The sequence below is a fragment of the Antechinus flavipes genome, chromosome 4 (assembly GCF_016432865.1).
Source record: "Antechinus flavipes isolate AdamAnt ecotype Samford, QLD, Australia chromosome 4, AdamAnt_v2, whole genome shotgun sequence".
Classification (NCBI taxonomy): Eukaryota; Metazoa; Chordata; class Mammalia; order Dasyuromorphia; family Dasyuridae; genus Antechinus; species Antechinus flavipes.
This window is the reverse complement of record NC_067401.1, coordinates 350,213,154-350,225,923: the sequence shown is the minus strand read 5'-3', so window position 1 is coordinate 350,225,923 and position 12,770 is coordinate 350,213,154.

The window sequence follows — 12,770 nt, the reverse complement described above, 5'->3', positions numbered from 1 at the left end:
CAAAGACGATGACTAGGAAAGTCTTTTTTATTTAAATATTGACAATTATAGAAATTCTCTTTTAGAAGAATATTTTATTTTATTGATATACAGAAGATTGACACATTTATCATTTCCACAATCTCACTTACCTTCAATCTCTCTTTGTCTACTGGTTGCTGCCCTACTATATGCAAATACGCCCATATCTCCTCCATCCTTAAAAAGCTCCCCACTAATTATTGGCCTATATTTTTTCACCCTTGTGTAGCTAAACTCCTTGAGAAGGCTGTCTACAAGAAGTGCTTCTACCTCCTCTTCTCTCAACTCTTTTCTTAAATCTACAAAAACTGACTGCCAGCTTCATCATTCCACCAAAACTACTCTCTTTAAAGTTATTATTGCTCTCTTAATTGTCAAATCCAATAGTTTTTTCTCAATCCTCATTTTTTTTCAACGCTTTCACATTGTTAATCTCTTTTTCTTGATATTCTGTGATGACCGTGTATTTAAAATCAGCCAGAGACAGGAATTCAGGTTAAAGGAAAAATCTTCAATTTTTCTTCTCAGTAGAGATGAAGAAGGATTGCAATAGCAATATGGGCAGCTGCAAGAGGAAGCCAGCTAGCAGAGGGGGATTGGAGGAGAAGGGCGGTCCCTATAGCAATGTGACCAGCTGTGACAAGAGGCCAGCCAGCAGTCTCTCTTTCTGCTTCCCTTTCCACTCCCCTGCCTCCACCCACCAAAATCGTCATTTCCTATACAATACATCAGGACTTGCACAAAGAATGGGTGGGGGCCATTCTTTCTCCAAGCTTATATATTAATAGAGTATGGTCCAATTACTATTTAGCCTCACGTGCTTGGGACCTCAGTGCATCAACTCGAGCCTCAGCCCATTACATCTCCCGCTTTCTTTTGTTTAAGAACACAGGTGGTCATGCCATCCCTGACTCCTTAGGGAGGTCAGAGCCCCCAAGGGGAGGTGATCATACCCTCCCTGAATTCTCAGGAAAGGAGGTGAAAGCATTGAAAAGGAGGTAATCACGACCCCCCTGACTTCTCAGGAAGGGAGGTAAAAGCACTAAAAAGGAGATAATCACGCCCTCCCTGACATCTCAGGAAGGGAGATGAAAAGCACCAAAGGGAAGTGGGGGTTGCTAGTGGGTTTGTGGGCTAAAGGGTCTTATTAGAAACAGGTATGCACAAACCCATCAGCATGGAAGGTATTACACAAGCACACAGCAATAATGCAGAGGCTATTAGTGATGACTCTCCCCACAGTCAGTGCAGGCTTGATGTGTAACAAACATGAATTGTATATGCAAATAATGGTATAACAAACAATATAAATCAACATGGTGTTGTGAAAGATTGCCAGAAGTCCTAGAAGGAGGGTATGTAAACAGCAGTCACACATACACCTTCTTCAGCAGCCAAGAGATAGTCCAAAACCAATCTATTGTCCATTGTTTCACATATGAGGGAATCCAATGATTCCCCCCAAGTTTTTGAAGTCCTGCAAAAGTATTTTTATGTGTTAGGGAATCCAATGATTCCAGCAGATTTTGAAGTCCTATAACAGTCTTATCATTTCTCAGAAAATCCAATGATTCCTGAGGGCTTTTAAGTCTTATGTCTCAGAGAATCCAATGATTCCTAAGGGTTTTCAAGTCCTACAACAATCTTGTCATTTCTCAGAGAATCCAGGGATTCCTGAGGGTTTTCAAGTCCTACAACAATCTTATCATTTCTCAGAAAATCCAATGATTCCTGAGGGCTTTTAAGTCTTATGTCTCAGAGAATCCAATGATTCCTGAGAGTTTTGAAGTCCAACAATTGTTTATGTCCATGAGTCAAACACCATAACTGCCACGCTCTTTCAATGGTGAGCACAATCAGCAATAGGACCATCCGATATTTCTTGGGTCTTCTCCTTCGTTTCAAGGGTCTGCTCTGTCTCTTTGCGATGAAAAGGCGAATATGGCTCGTTGGCACCCATCTGATTCCTTCTCCACCTGTAGAGATACAAGCAAACCCTCTCCCCCAAGCAGTTAGCCTATCTGGTCCCTTCCATTCACTACATTCTGGGTCTCTCCACATCACCTGGCAATTATCTAAAGATAGTGGAGCTGCTCGCACTGGACACTGCCCTCCCGATGGGTTATAAAACCTGTCTGCTGGAGCCAGTGCGTCTTTGTCAAAAATCAAAATATTTGTGGCAGCCCTGTTTGTAGTGGCTAGAAACTGGAAATTGAATGGATGCCCATCAATTGGAGAATGGCTGGGTAAATTGTGGTATATGAATGTTATGGAATATTATTGTTCTGTAAGAAATGACCAGCAGGATGAATACAGAGAGGCTTGGAGAGACTTACATGAACTGATGCTAAGTGAAATGAGCAGAACCAGGAGATCACTTTACACTTCGACAACGATATTGCATGAGGATGTATTCTGATGGAAGTGGATTTCTTTGACAAAGACTCAGTTTCAATTGATAAATGATGGACAGAAGCAGCTACACCCAAAGAAAGAACACTGGGAAACAAATGTGAACTATTTGCATTTTTGTTTTCCTTTCTGAATTGTTTTTACCTTCTGAATCCAATTCTCCCTGTGCAACAAGAGAACTGCTCGGTTCTGCAAACATATATTGTATCTAGGATAGACTGCAACATATCTAACATATATAGGACTGCTTGCCATCTAGGGGAGGGGGTGGAGGGAGGGAGAGGAAAAATCGGAACAGAAGCGAGTGCAAGGGATAATGTTGTAAAAAAAAAAAAAAAAAATTACCCTGGCATGGATTCTGTCAATATAAAGTTATTATAAAATAAAATAAAAAATCAAGAAGTTAATAGTATAAAGGATTAGATTTAGAAGTTCTCTAGGATTACCTGTGGCTCCCCCTTTCTTTTGTTTTTGGAGCAGCGTCTTAATGTCTCTGTTTTTCCTCTCTACTATTGCCTATCCTTGAGGATTAAAGGGTATGCCCGTGGTGTGTAAAATCTTATACTGTGCACAAAAGTGTGCAAAATATTTGGAGGTATATGCAGGACCATTGTCTGTTTTTATTGCTTGTGGCACACCCATAATGGCAAATGCTTGCGTGAGGAATTCAGTGATCACTCGGGCTGTCTCTTGTTGCTGGTATTGCAAAAGTGAAGCCTGAGAAAGTGTCTACCACAATGTGGATAAAAGATCGACGACCAAAAGATTTATAATGGGTCACATTCATTTGCCAGATATCATTGGGTCTCAAACCACGAGGATTCTTCCCTGGAGGCAGTATAGCAGCGTGGAAAGGAAGGCAAGCTGTACAGACTTTTACTATGCTCCTAACTTCCTCTCTTGTTATTCCAAATTGTAAATGTAAAGCTCGAGCAGACTGATGATATTTATAATAAGATGCCTGGGCTTCTTGGAATAAAGGAGTATTGACCAACATAGTTAGAAGGCTATCTGCCTTTGAATTACCATCAAAAATGGGACCTGGAAGTCCACTATGAGAGTGGACATGTAAAATATAAGTCTTACCTGGATGCTTTCTCACTTGCTCTTGAAGTTTCTTAAAAAGCTGATATATATTAGAGGATGCAAATTTTATTTGGGCTGTGGCAATTCTTTGTACCACATCTACTGAATAGGCTGAATCAGATATTATATTTATGTCTCCTGGATAATAAGTAAGAGCTAGAATGATCGCATACAATTCATTCTGCTGAGTGGACTGAAAAGGAATTCTGACTACTTTCTTTATAGTTAAGTCATGAGAGTATACAGCACAAATATTATGTTTGGATGCATCTGTAAAGATCCTTTAAAGGTCCTTTAAGTGGAACTTTAGAAACTTTTTCTTCAAGAATCCGTCGCCAATTATATAATAGTCTGGTTATCTTTAATGGAGACCCATGTGCAAAATTTGGAGCCATGGCTATAAAATTTGCCACTCTGGGATCATCTCACAGCACACATTAATTTGTGTATTGGTGTAAAAGGTGTATATTTTGTCAGGTCTTGTCCCAGATAATTGTACTGCTTGCTTAATGGCCTTTAATAAAATTCTAGCTATAAGCACTGGGTAAGGAGTAAGGCTTTGTTCTGGTTGTGCCGGGAGGTTCACCCACTCTATCATACTGTCTCCATGATGAAGGACTGCTGTGGGTGCCTCTTGTGTGGCAAAAACTGATATTTCCAAGGGTTTTTGAGTGACTCTTTCAACCACATTGGATAAAGCAAGTTCAACTTTTCTCAAAGCCTCTTGAACTTCTTTTGTAAGCTGGCATGGTGAATTTTAAACACTGTCTCCCCTTAAAATGTCATATAATGGTTGCAACTGATAGGGTAGTCAAGCCTAATACTGGTTGCATCCATTGGATACCTCCTATCAATTTCTGAAAATCATTTAAGGTGTTTAACTTCTCTGTTCTTAAAGACAGTTTTTGTACTGTAAGCACCTTAGGGTATACTTTGTATCCTAAATATTGAAAAGGAGTATGTCTTTGAATTTTTTCTTCAGCTATGTACAATTTGTAGTATCTTAGTGTTTCTATGGTCTTTTGTAGATATGCTTCTAATATTTGTTCCTCAGGTGCACATCCCAATATATCATCCATATAATGTAATAGCATAACTTTTGGAAATGCTTTTCTTACTGGAGCAAGAGCAGCAGCAACATACATTTGACACATAGTGGGGCTGTTTTTCATTCCCTGTGGCAAAACTGTCCATTCATATCTTTTATAAGGTTCAGCTAAGTTAATGCTGGGCACTGAAAAGGCAAATCTTTTCATATCCACCTTATCCAGAGGGATAGAATAGAAACAATCCTTAATATCTATGACCCAAAGAGGCCATTCTCTAGGCAATTGAGTAGGAGATGGAAGTCCAGGCTGAAGAGTTCCCATAGTTTCCATCTGTTCATTCACTTTTCTTAAATCAGTGAGCATCCTCCATTTTCCCGATTTCTTTTTTACAATGAACACTGGGGAATTCCATGGACTTAGAGAAGGTTGTAAGTGCCCTTGTTCAAGCTGGTCCTGTATTTTATCTAATAAAGCCTGAATTTTATCGCTACTTAAGGGCCACTGTCCTATCCACACTGGTGTATCAGTTTTCCATTGGATAGGAAGAGGTGAAAGTTTTGGCAGGCCTTCAACAGCAACCCTGCTTAAAAAACCAAAGTACTCATTTTTAACCCTAATTGCTGTAAAACATCTCTTCCCCACAGATTGATGGGGATTTTTTCAACTATAAAAGGAGTAAAAACTCCTGTTTTGCCTTCATAGGGGCAGCACTAATTTCAGCTGCTATTGATCCTCCTACACCAGACATGTAAGTGTCTGCTTTAATCTTTGGCCAGTGACTGGGCCAATTGGCACCTCTAATGACTGTACAATCTGCACCTGTGTCTACCAATCCTTCTAATGGTAGGCCATTTATATAGACCGTGAGCATAGGTCAGTCAGCTGTTACAGCTGCTGTCCAGTATATTCCTGGATTTTGTGGTCTGGAGTCAGAATTTGGGTGACTATCACCAGGTTGCTTATTAGGATTCTGTATGAGTAAACCTGATGCTACTACTTCTCCTGGGTGATAAGTCACACATTGTCTACCTGTATTAATGACTGGGATATTATCTACATATTCCCCAGTTTCCCACATAAGTGTGTGGATGGACACTGTTTTGTACATACAAAAAGGAGGTGAAATGGTCAAGCCTACTGTACCTGGAGGCAAGGGATCCATAGGCTGGGGAGGAACAGATTTCACCTCTTCAGGAGGTATCTCAGTTGTCCCAGCTGCATACAGCTCTATTCTCCCCAATTGTAATTCCTTTCTCCCATCAGGTTGCTTCCTGGCTGGTTGATTGTGTAATTCCTTCCTCCCATTATATGGCTTTCTGGCTGATTGGTCATGTCTGGGTACTGGACTTCTAGGCACTCTCTGGGTGCACCATTGGCTGCCATCATGCCCCAAGTGTTTTTTGCCTTGGGCCCTGGGACTGGGCCCCTCATCCCATTTCCCTGAATCTGTCTACATTCTGAAGCCCAATGGAAGCCTCTGTTGCATTTTGGACATGGGGTATTGGGTCTTGTTCTCCCATCTTGTTTTCTCATTCTGTCTCTATACCAACATTGAGCTTTCAGATGCTCTATTTTTCCACATTGAAAGCATCTACGAGTCTCTCTGGAAGTCCCTTGCCAGAAGGGACCCTGTCTCCCCATGTTTGGATTTTGGGAAGTCTGCATCATAACCTGACTATAAAAGGCATTTGTGCCTACTGTGGCATAGCGTCTTATGAGCTCCTCTAAAGGAGCATCCTTGCGCAGTCCTAGTATAATTCTTCTGCAAACCTCATTAGCATTTTCCTTAGCAAGTTGCCTTATCAAATTGTCTGTTACTCCATTTTCCCCATTAGTTCTTGTGATAGCTGTCTGCAAATGTCCCACAAAGTCAGCAAAGGGTTCATTTGGCCCTTGTGTTATTTTTGAGAAGGCCTCACCTTTGTCGTCTTTATTGTGGAGAGAAGCCTATGCTTTGATAGCATTAGCAGCAATTTGCTCATATGCTGCTATAGAATAACTAATCTGTACTGCAACATCTGCATAGGAATCTACACCTGTTAGTAGGTCACAGGTGATTGCAGCATGAACTCCACTTTGACTATTTTGTTGGGCTTGTATCCTACAGAGCTCACTACATTCAGAAAGCCACAAGTAGTTTTGTCCAGATTCTAGGCATATTCTTTGCTATAGATTTCCAGTCATTAGGGGTCAAGATTTCAAAAGCCAAATTCTGTAATAACATCTTAACATAAGTTGATGTAGCCCCATAAAGAGTGCAAGCCTTTTTCAGGTCTTTGAGGATTTCTACATCAAAAGGAGCATATTTTCTACTTTCTTGACTTGAAGAATAAACTGTTGAATTACAGGAAAAATGTGATATTGAAATTCCAATACATCTCTCCCTTCCCCTTTGGCCTTAATTAGTCCCTTTTGCAATCTAGTCATATGAGCAGCAGGATGCTGGGGGGGAGGTGCTGGTGCTGTCACTCCCCGCCCTCCATCTCTCCTCCCTCCATCCCTCCTCCCTCCATCCCAAAAGGTGGAGTTGATGGAGGAGAGTCAATTACCTGCTCCTTAGGTGGGGCTGAAGCTGCCTCAGTTTCACCACACCCTTGAGCCTCACTTAAGTCTCCATGCCCTGTGGGGATATGGTCATTGATCTGTTCTTTGTCTTCCTCCTTTATCTCAGGCTTCCCCATTTGGCTATTCCTAGAGTTTTTTCCTTTTCTTCTATAACTTATACAGTTTCTTAAGGCCAACTGTATTATATCATATAAATAGAATGCCTTGATGGAAATTGAATGAGGACTGCTTTTGTTGTAATATGCGGAGAGCTGTTGCCCAATTAATGTCCAATTATCTGGAGAGATTTACTCTTCCTCTAAGAACCAAGAAGAGATGCGTTTTAATGTATCCAGAAGTCTAGCTGTCTGTTCCCAAATTTAAGTAGCCCTTGATCTTCTATCAGCTTAAGCAGGCTTTCTATAGCGCCACTCCTGGGTGGGGTGGGGGGTTAGGGTGGAGGATGGAGAATCTTTGGCTAGGATCTGTCCCATTTCAGCCAAAAAAAGGTTACTAGTTTAGTCTTTAAGAAAATAAGTTCCCTGTTTGTCTGTTATACTCACCTAAGTTCCTGGTCACTGGAGACTTCTTCAGTGAAAGTAGGGTCCTTGGTTCTCACACTTGGGTGCCAAATGTGATGACTGCGTATTTAAAATCAGCCAGAGTCAGGAATTCAGGTTAAAGGAAAAATCTTCAATCTTTATTCTCAGTAGAGGTGAAGAAGGATTGCGATAGCAATATGGGCAGCTGCAACAAGAAGCCAGCTAGCAGAAGTGAAGGGGATTGCAGGTGAAAAGAGGATCAGAGGTGAAAGGGGTTCGCGATAGCAATGTGAACAGTGTGACAAGAGGCCAGCCAGCAATCTCTCTTTCTTTTTCCCTTTCCACTCCCCTGCCTCCACCCACCAAAATCGTCATTTCCTATATAACACATAAGGACTTGCGCAAAGAGTGGGCGGGGGCCATTCTTTCTCCAAGCATATATATTAATAGAGTATGGTCCAATTACTATTTAGCCTCACGTGCTTGGGACCTCAGTGCATCAACTCAAGCCTCAGTCCATTACAATATTCTCTTCTCTTGAAGTTTTTGTGAAGATTTTTTCCTGTTCTTGTGGCTATATATTCTTTTTTTTTTTTTAATTTAAATTTTATTTTATTTAATAATAACTTTGTATTGACAGAATCCATGCCAGGGTAATTTTTTACAACATTATCCCTTGCACTCGCTTATGTTTCGTTTTTTCCCCTCCCTCCCTCCACCCCCCCCCCAAGATGGCAAGCAGTCCTATATATGTTAAGTATGTTGCAGTATATCCTAGATATAATACATATTTGCAGAACCGAACAGTTCTCCTGTTGTATAGGGAGAATTGGATTCAGAAGGTAAAAATAACTTGGGAAGAAAATCAAAAATGCAAATAGTTCACATTTGTTTCCCAGTGTTCCTTCTCTGGGTGTAGCTGTCTCTGTCCATCATTTATCCATTGAAACTCAGTTAGGTCTCTTTGTCATAGAAATCCACTTCCATCAGAATACATCCTCATACAATATAGTTGTCGAAGTGTATAATGATCTCCTGGTTCTGCTCATCTCACTTAGCATCAGTCCATGTAGGTCTCTCCAAGCCTCTCTGTATTCATCCTGCTGGTCATTCCTTACAGAGCAATAATATTCCATAACATTCATATACCACAATTTACCCAGCCATTCTCCAATTGATGGGCATCCATTCATTTTCCAGTTACTATGGCTATATATTCTTATACCTGTCTTAGGGCTCCTTCTTAGTCCTTTTCACTGAATCTTCATACAGATTGTGTCCACCAACTGTTGAGTGTCTCAAAAAAGTGTCTTTTTGTCCTGGACCCCTTTTCCTCTTTCCCATATATTATTTCACTTGGTTCTTATCCACCAGTTTTGCCAGGGATAGTCTTTATATGCTTGGGGTACATGCTCCCCCTAATTCATTAACAGACTTGAGATCTGTAGTGATCCTCGATCTGTTTTAGCCCATCTGTTGAGGCAGTTTTACTGGGGTATGGCTGTTGTTCATGTTACAGCTTTTTGGAACCACAGGTAAGACAGGGTAACAAGGGGACCCCAAAAGTGAATAAGCAGCAAGCCCTCACATCAGAGGTGCTAGATCAAGTACATGAAGGCAACCGAAGCAGGTATTGTGGAACACTTAGAGCTTTGATCAGATATTGAAGATGCCAAAGTTATTCACTGCATCTCAGAACATCAACAGCTTGACTTTTGTTTTCAATGATTCTGGAAGAGAGAATAAGGCTGACAACTTTGTACAACTTTGCCTCACTTAAATACAATCCATTCACAAATCAAGATGTCACTTCATGATGTCATCAGTCTTCTTGGAAAACAAAAAATGAACAATAATTTCACTTGGTGATCTTATTAGCTTCTGTGAATTTAATTATACTCTTTGCTTATAATTCTCAATAGTATTTTATTTTTAAAATACATGTAAAGATAGTAAAGATAGGGGGGGAAACCATAAGAAAGAAAAACAACAACAAAAAGATGAAAATACAATGCTTTGATCAACATTCAGCCTTCATAGTTCTCTCTCTGCATAGGGATGGCCTTTCCCAACCCAAGTCTATTGGAATTGACTTAAATTACCTCATTGTTGAGAAGAGTCAAATCCATCACATTTGATCATCACGTTATCTTGTTACTGTGTACAATGGTCTCTTGGTTCTGCTCACTTCACTCAGCATCAGTTCATGTAAGTCTCTCCAGGCTTTTCTGAAATCAGCCTGTTCACCATGTCATACAAAATAATAATATTCTATTACATTAATATACCATAACTTATTCATCCATTTCCCCAACTAATCCACTCAGTTTCCAGTTCTTTGCCATTGCAAAAAAGACTGCTACAAACATTTCTACACATGTGGGTCCTTTTCTGTCTTTTATCATCTCTTTGGGATACAGATCCAGTAGTGAGACTGCTGGATCAAAGGGTTTGTTCAGTTTTATAGCCCTTTGAGAATAGTTCCAAATTGTTGTCCAGAATGTTTGGATCATTTCACAACTCCACCAGAAATTGTGCTGATCATTCTCAAATTTATTTATTCAGTTCTAGCCTTTCTGTTAAGCCACCTTGAGACTCATATCTCCAACTCTTATTTCAAGCTGAATTTCCAGCTAAAATCTTGGGTTCAACATCTAAAATGAACCTATTATCTTTCCCCCTAAATCCTCCTCCTTTCTAAAGTTCCCTATTACTGTGAAAGGCATCCTTATCCTTCTAATTTTCCAGGCTCCCAATCTAAATGTCATCTTCAACTCATTCCTCACTATCTGTCACCCTATCCCCATATCCAATCTGTTTTCAAGGTTAGTCTACTTTCTTGAATACTTCTTTCCTTAAATATTGCCATCCCCTGGTATAAGCCCTCATCTTCTCATATCTAGACTATTGCAATAGTTGGTGTGCCTGCCACAAGTCTCTCCCTACTCCAGCCCAAACTCCATTCAGTCACCTAAATGATTTTCCTAAAGTTCAGGTGCTATCTTTCCAATAGCTTTCAGGTAGAAGCTATGGTGCTATTTGAGCACCAAGAAAACTTTGAAAGTTTCTGCTCCAATTCAGAAGTTAATGTAACTTCTGAGAGGCAGTAGTTTTGGTCTCAAATTATAAAATTATGGGTTTAAATTCCACCTCTGACACATACTGGCTAAGGCTAGCGGATCAGTTAGCCTATGAATGCTCCAGACCATTCTGTAAGACTAGATTTAAGAGTATTTGATAATCTATTTTGATAGAGGGACCTTCCCCACACCTATATTCCCTATACCAATGTAATCATTTTCTAATTGTTTTAGTCACGTTCAACTCTTCATGATGCCATTTGGAGCCCTTCTCTAACTCATTTTACAGATGAGGAAAATGAGACAAAAAGGATTTAAGTTTCTCCAGAGTAACACAACACTGTCTGGGGATGGATTTGAATTCAGGAAGATGAATCTTTCTGACCTCAGAAGTCTATCCCTTGTACTACCAAGGTGTTCTAATGTAACCATAGGTCAGTATTAAAAAAATGCAATGGGAGAGTAGGATATTGAGAAGAATATACAATATGGTTTCATGATCAACAATACTAGAAAATATACCTCTGGCCCCCTCAGCATTACCTCTAGAATTCTCAAGAGAACCTAAAACAACCAATGTTTATGATTGATGGTTATGGGAGATAATCCACAACTGAGATAATCTATTGTTTTTTCCCAGGGCATGTTTCTGTTGGACCACAATTAACAACTTTCTGGACAACAAAAAACCTGATTCTCTGGTATGGGGAACTCCCAAATGAGGAAATCCCTCTAGCTCATGCAGGTCATCATTTTAGAGAATTACTAAGGGCATTGAGGAGTTAAATGATTTGTCTAGGGTCACAAAAGCCATCGTGTGTTAGACAATAAGCCTGAACCTAAATAAATTTGGATCCAAGCCCATCTCTCTATTCACTACATCACACTATCTTGTCCCTACTTTGGAAAATAGGCAGGAAATTGGAGGAAGCAGTGAAGTAAGCAAATTTCTACATTCATGCCTACTTTAAATAATCTACTTTCTTTCTGCCTAAATTAATCAGTTACCTGAAAGAAAATAGCACTGTGATATTTTTAATATTGAGTTACAATACTGGAGATAACCTAGAAAAGTCTTTAATTAATGTTTCTTCCAAAAGCCAGGGCTCAAGCTGAGACAGAAGAGTCTAGACTGGCGATACCATGGCTGGGAATGCAGACAAACCTACTGTATGTTTTGGAGACTTAAGGGGAGGCAGAGGCTAATGCCAACATCAAACAGGTTAAAAAGTATTGGATTTGGGGTCAGAGGATCTAGATTTAAATCCTAGTTCTACTAATTTTTGCCTCTGTGACCTTCATTAGTTATTTAATGTTTCTGGGTCTTAGTTTCCCCATCTGTTAAATAATGGAGGTAGGTTATTGTTCTCATTTTACAATAAAAGAAACTGAGGAAAACAAGATTAAATACTTTTGCCTAAAATCAACCAGCTAATAAAAATGTCAAAGGTGGGATGTGAACTTCCTAGTTCTATACTGTGCTCTATCCATAGCACTAGCTCACTTCCTAAACTCAGGGGGAAACTGCCAAGTTAGTGGAAAGGGAGCAACAAGAACAAAAAAAGTTCTGAGGTTCACTAATATAAGTAGACTAGGACTCAGAGTCAGAGGACTTGCCAGCTCTGGATAGAATGGTGTAAAAGTACCAAGCAAGAGCCCAGTCATCAAGAACTGGTAAGGATGAAGCTGGAGAAGACAAAAAAGGGAAAATATTTTCTGGATCCAAAGGAGAAACTGAGGACATGGTAAGAACTTGTTTATTGAGATACTAACTTCAGAACAATACCAAAAACATGACTGATACTGCTGAGACAGGGAACAACTGACATAAAATTCTTAATAACCTGCTTGCCTATTTTGGGGGCAAAACTTAGTTACCCAAAAGATTTCATTTAGAATCTATTTGTAGGGTGTTTCCATTGAGCTTATATCCCAAAGAAATCATAAAGAAGGGAAAAGGACCCATATGTGCAAAAATGTTTGTGGCAGCCTTTTGTAATGGCTAGAAACTGGAAACTGAATGGAGCCCATAAGTT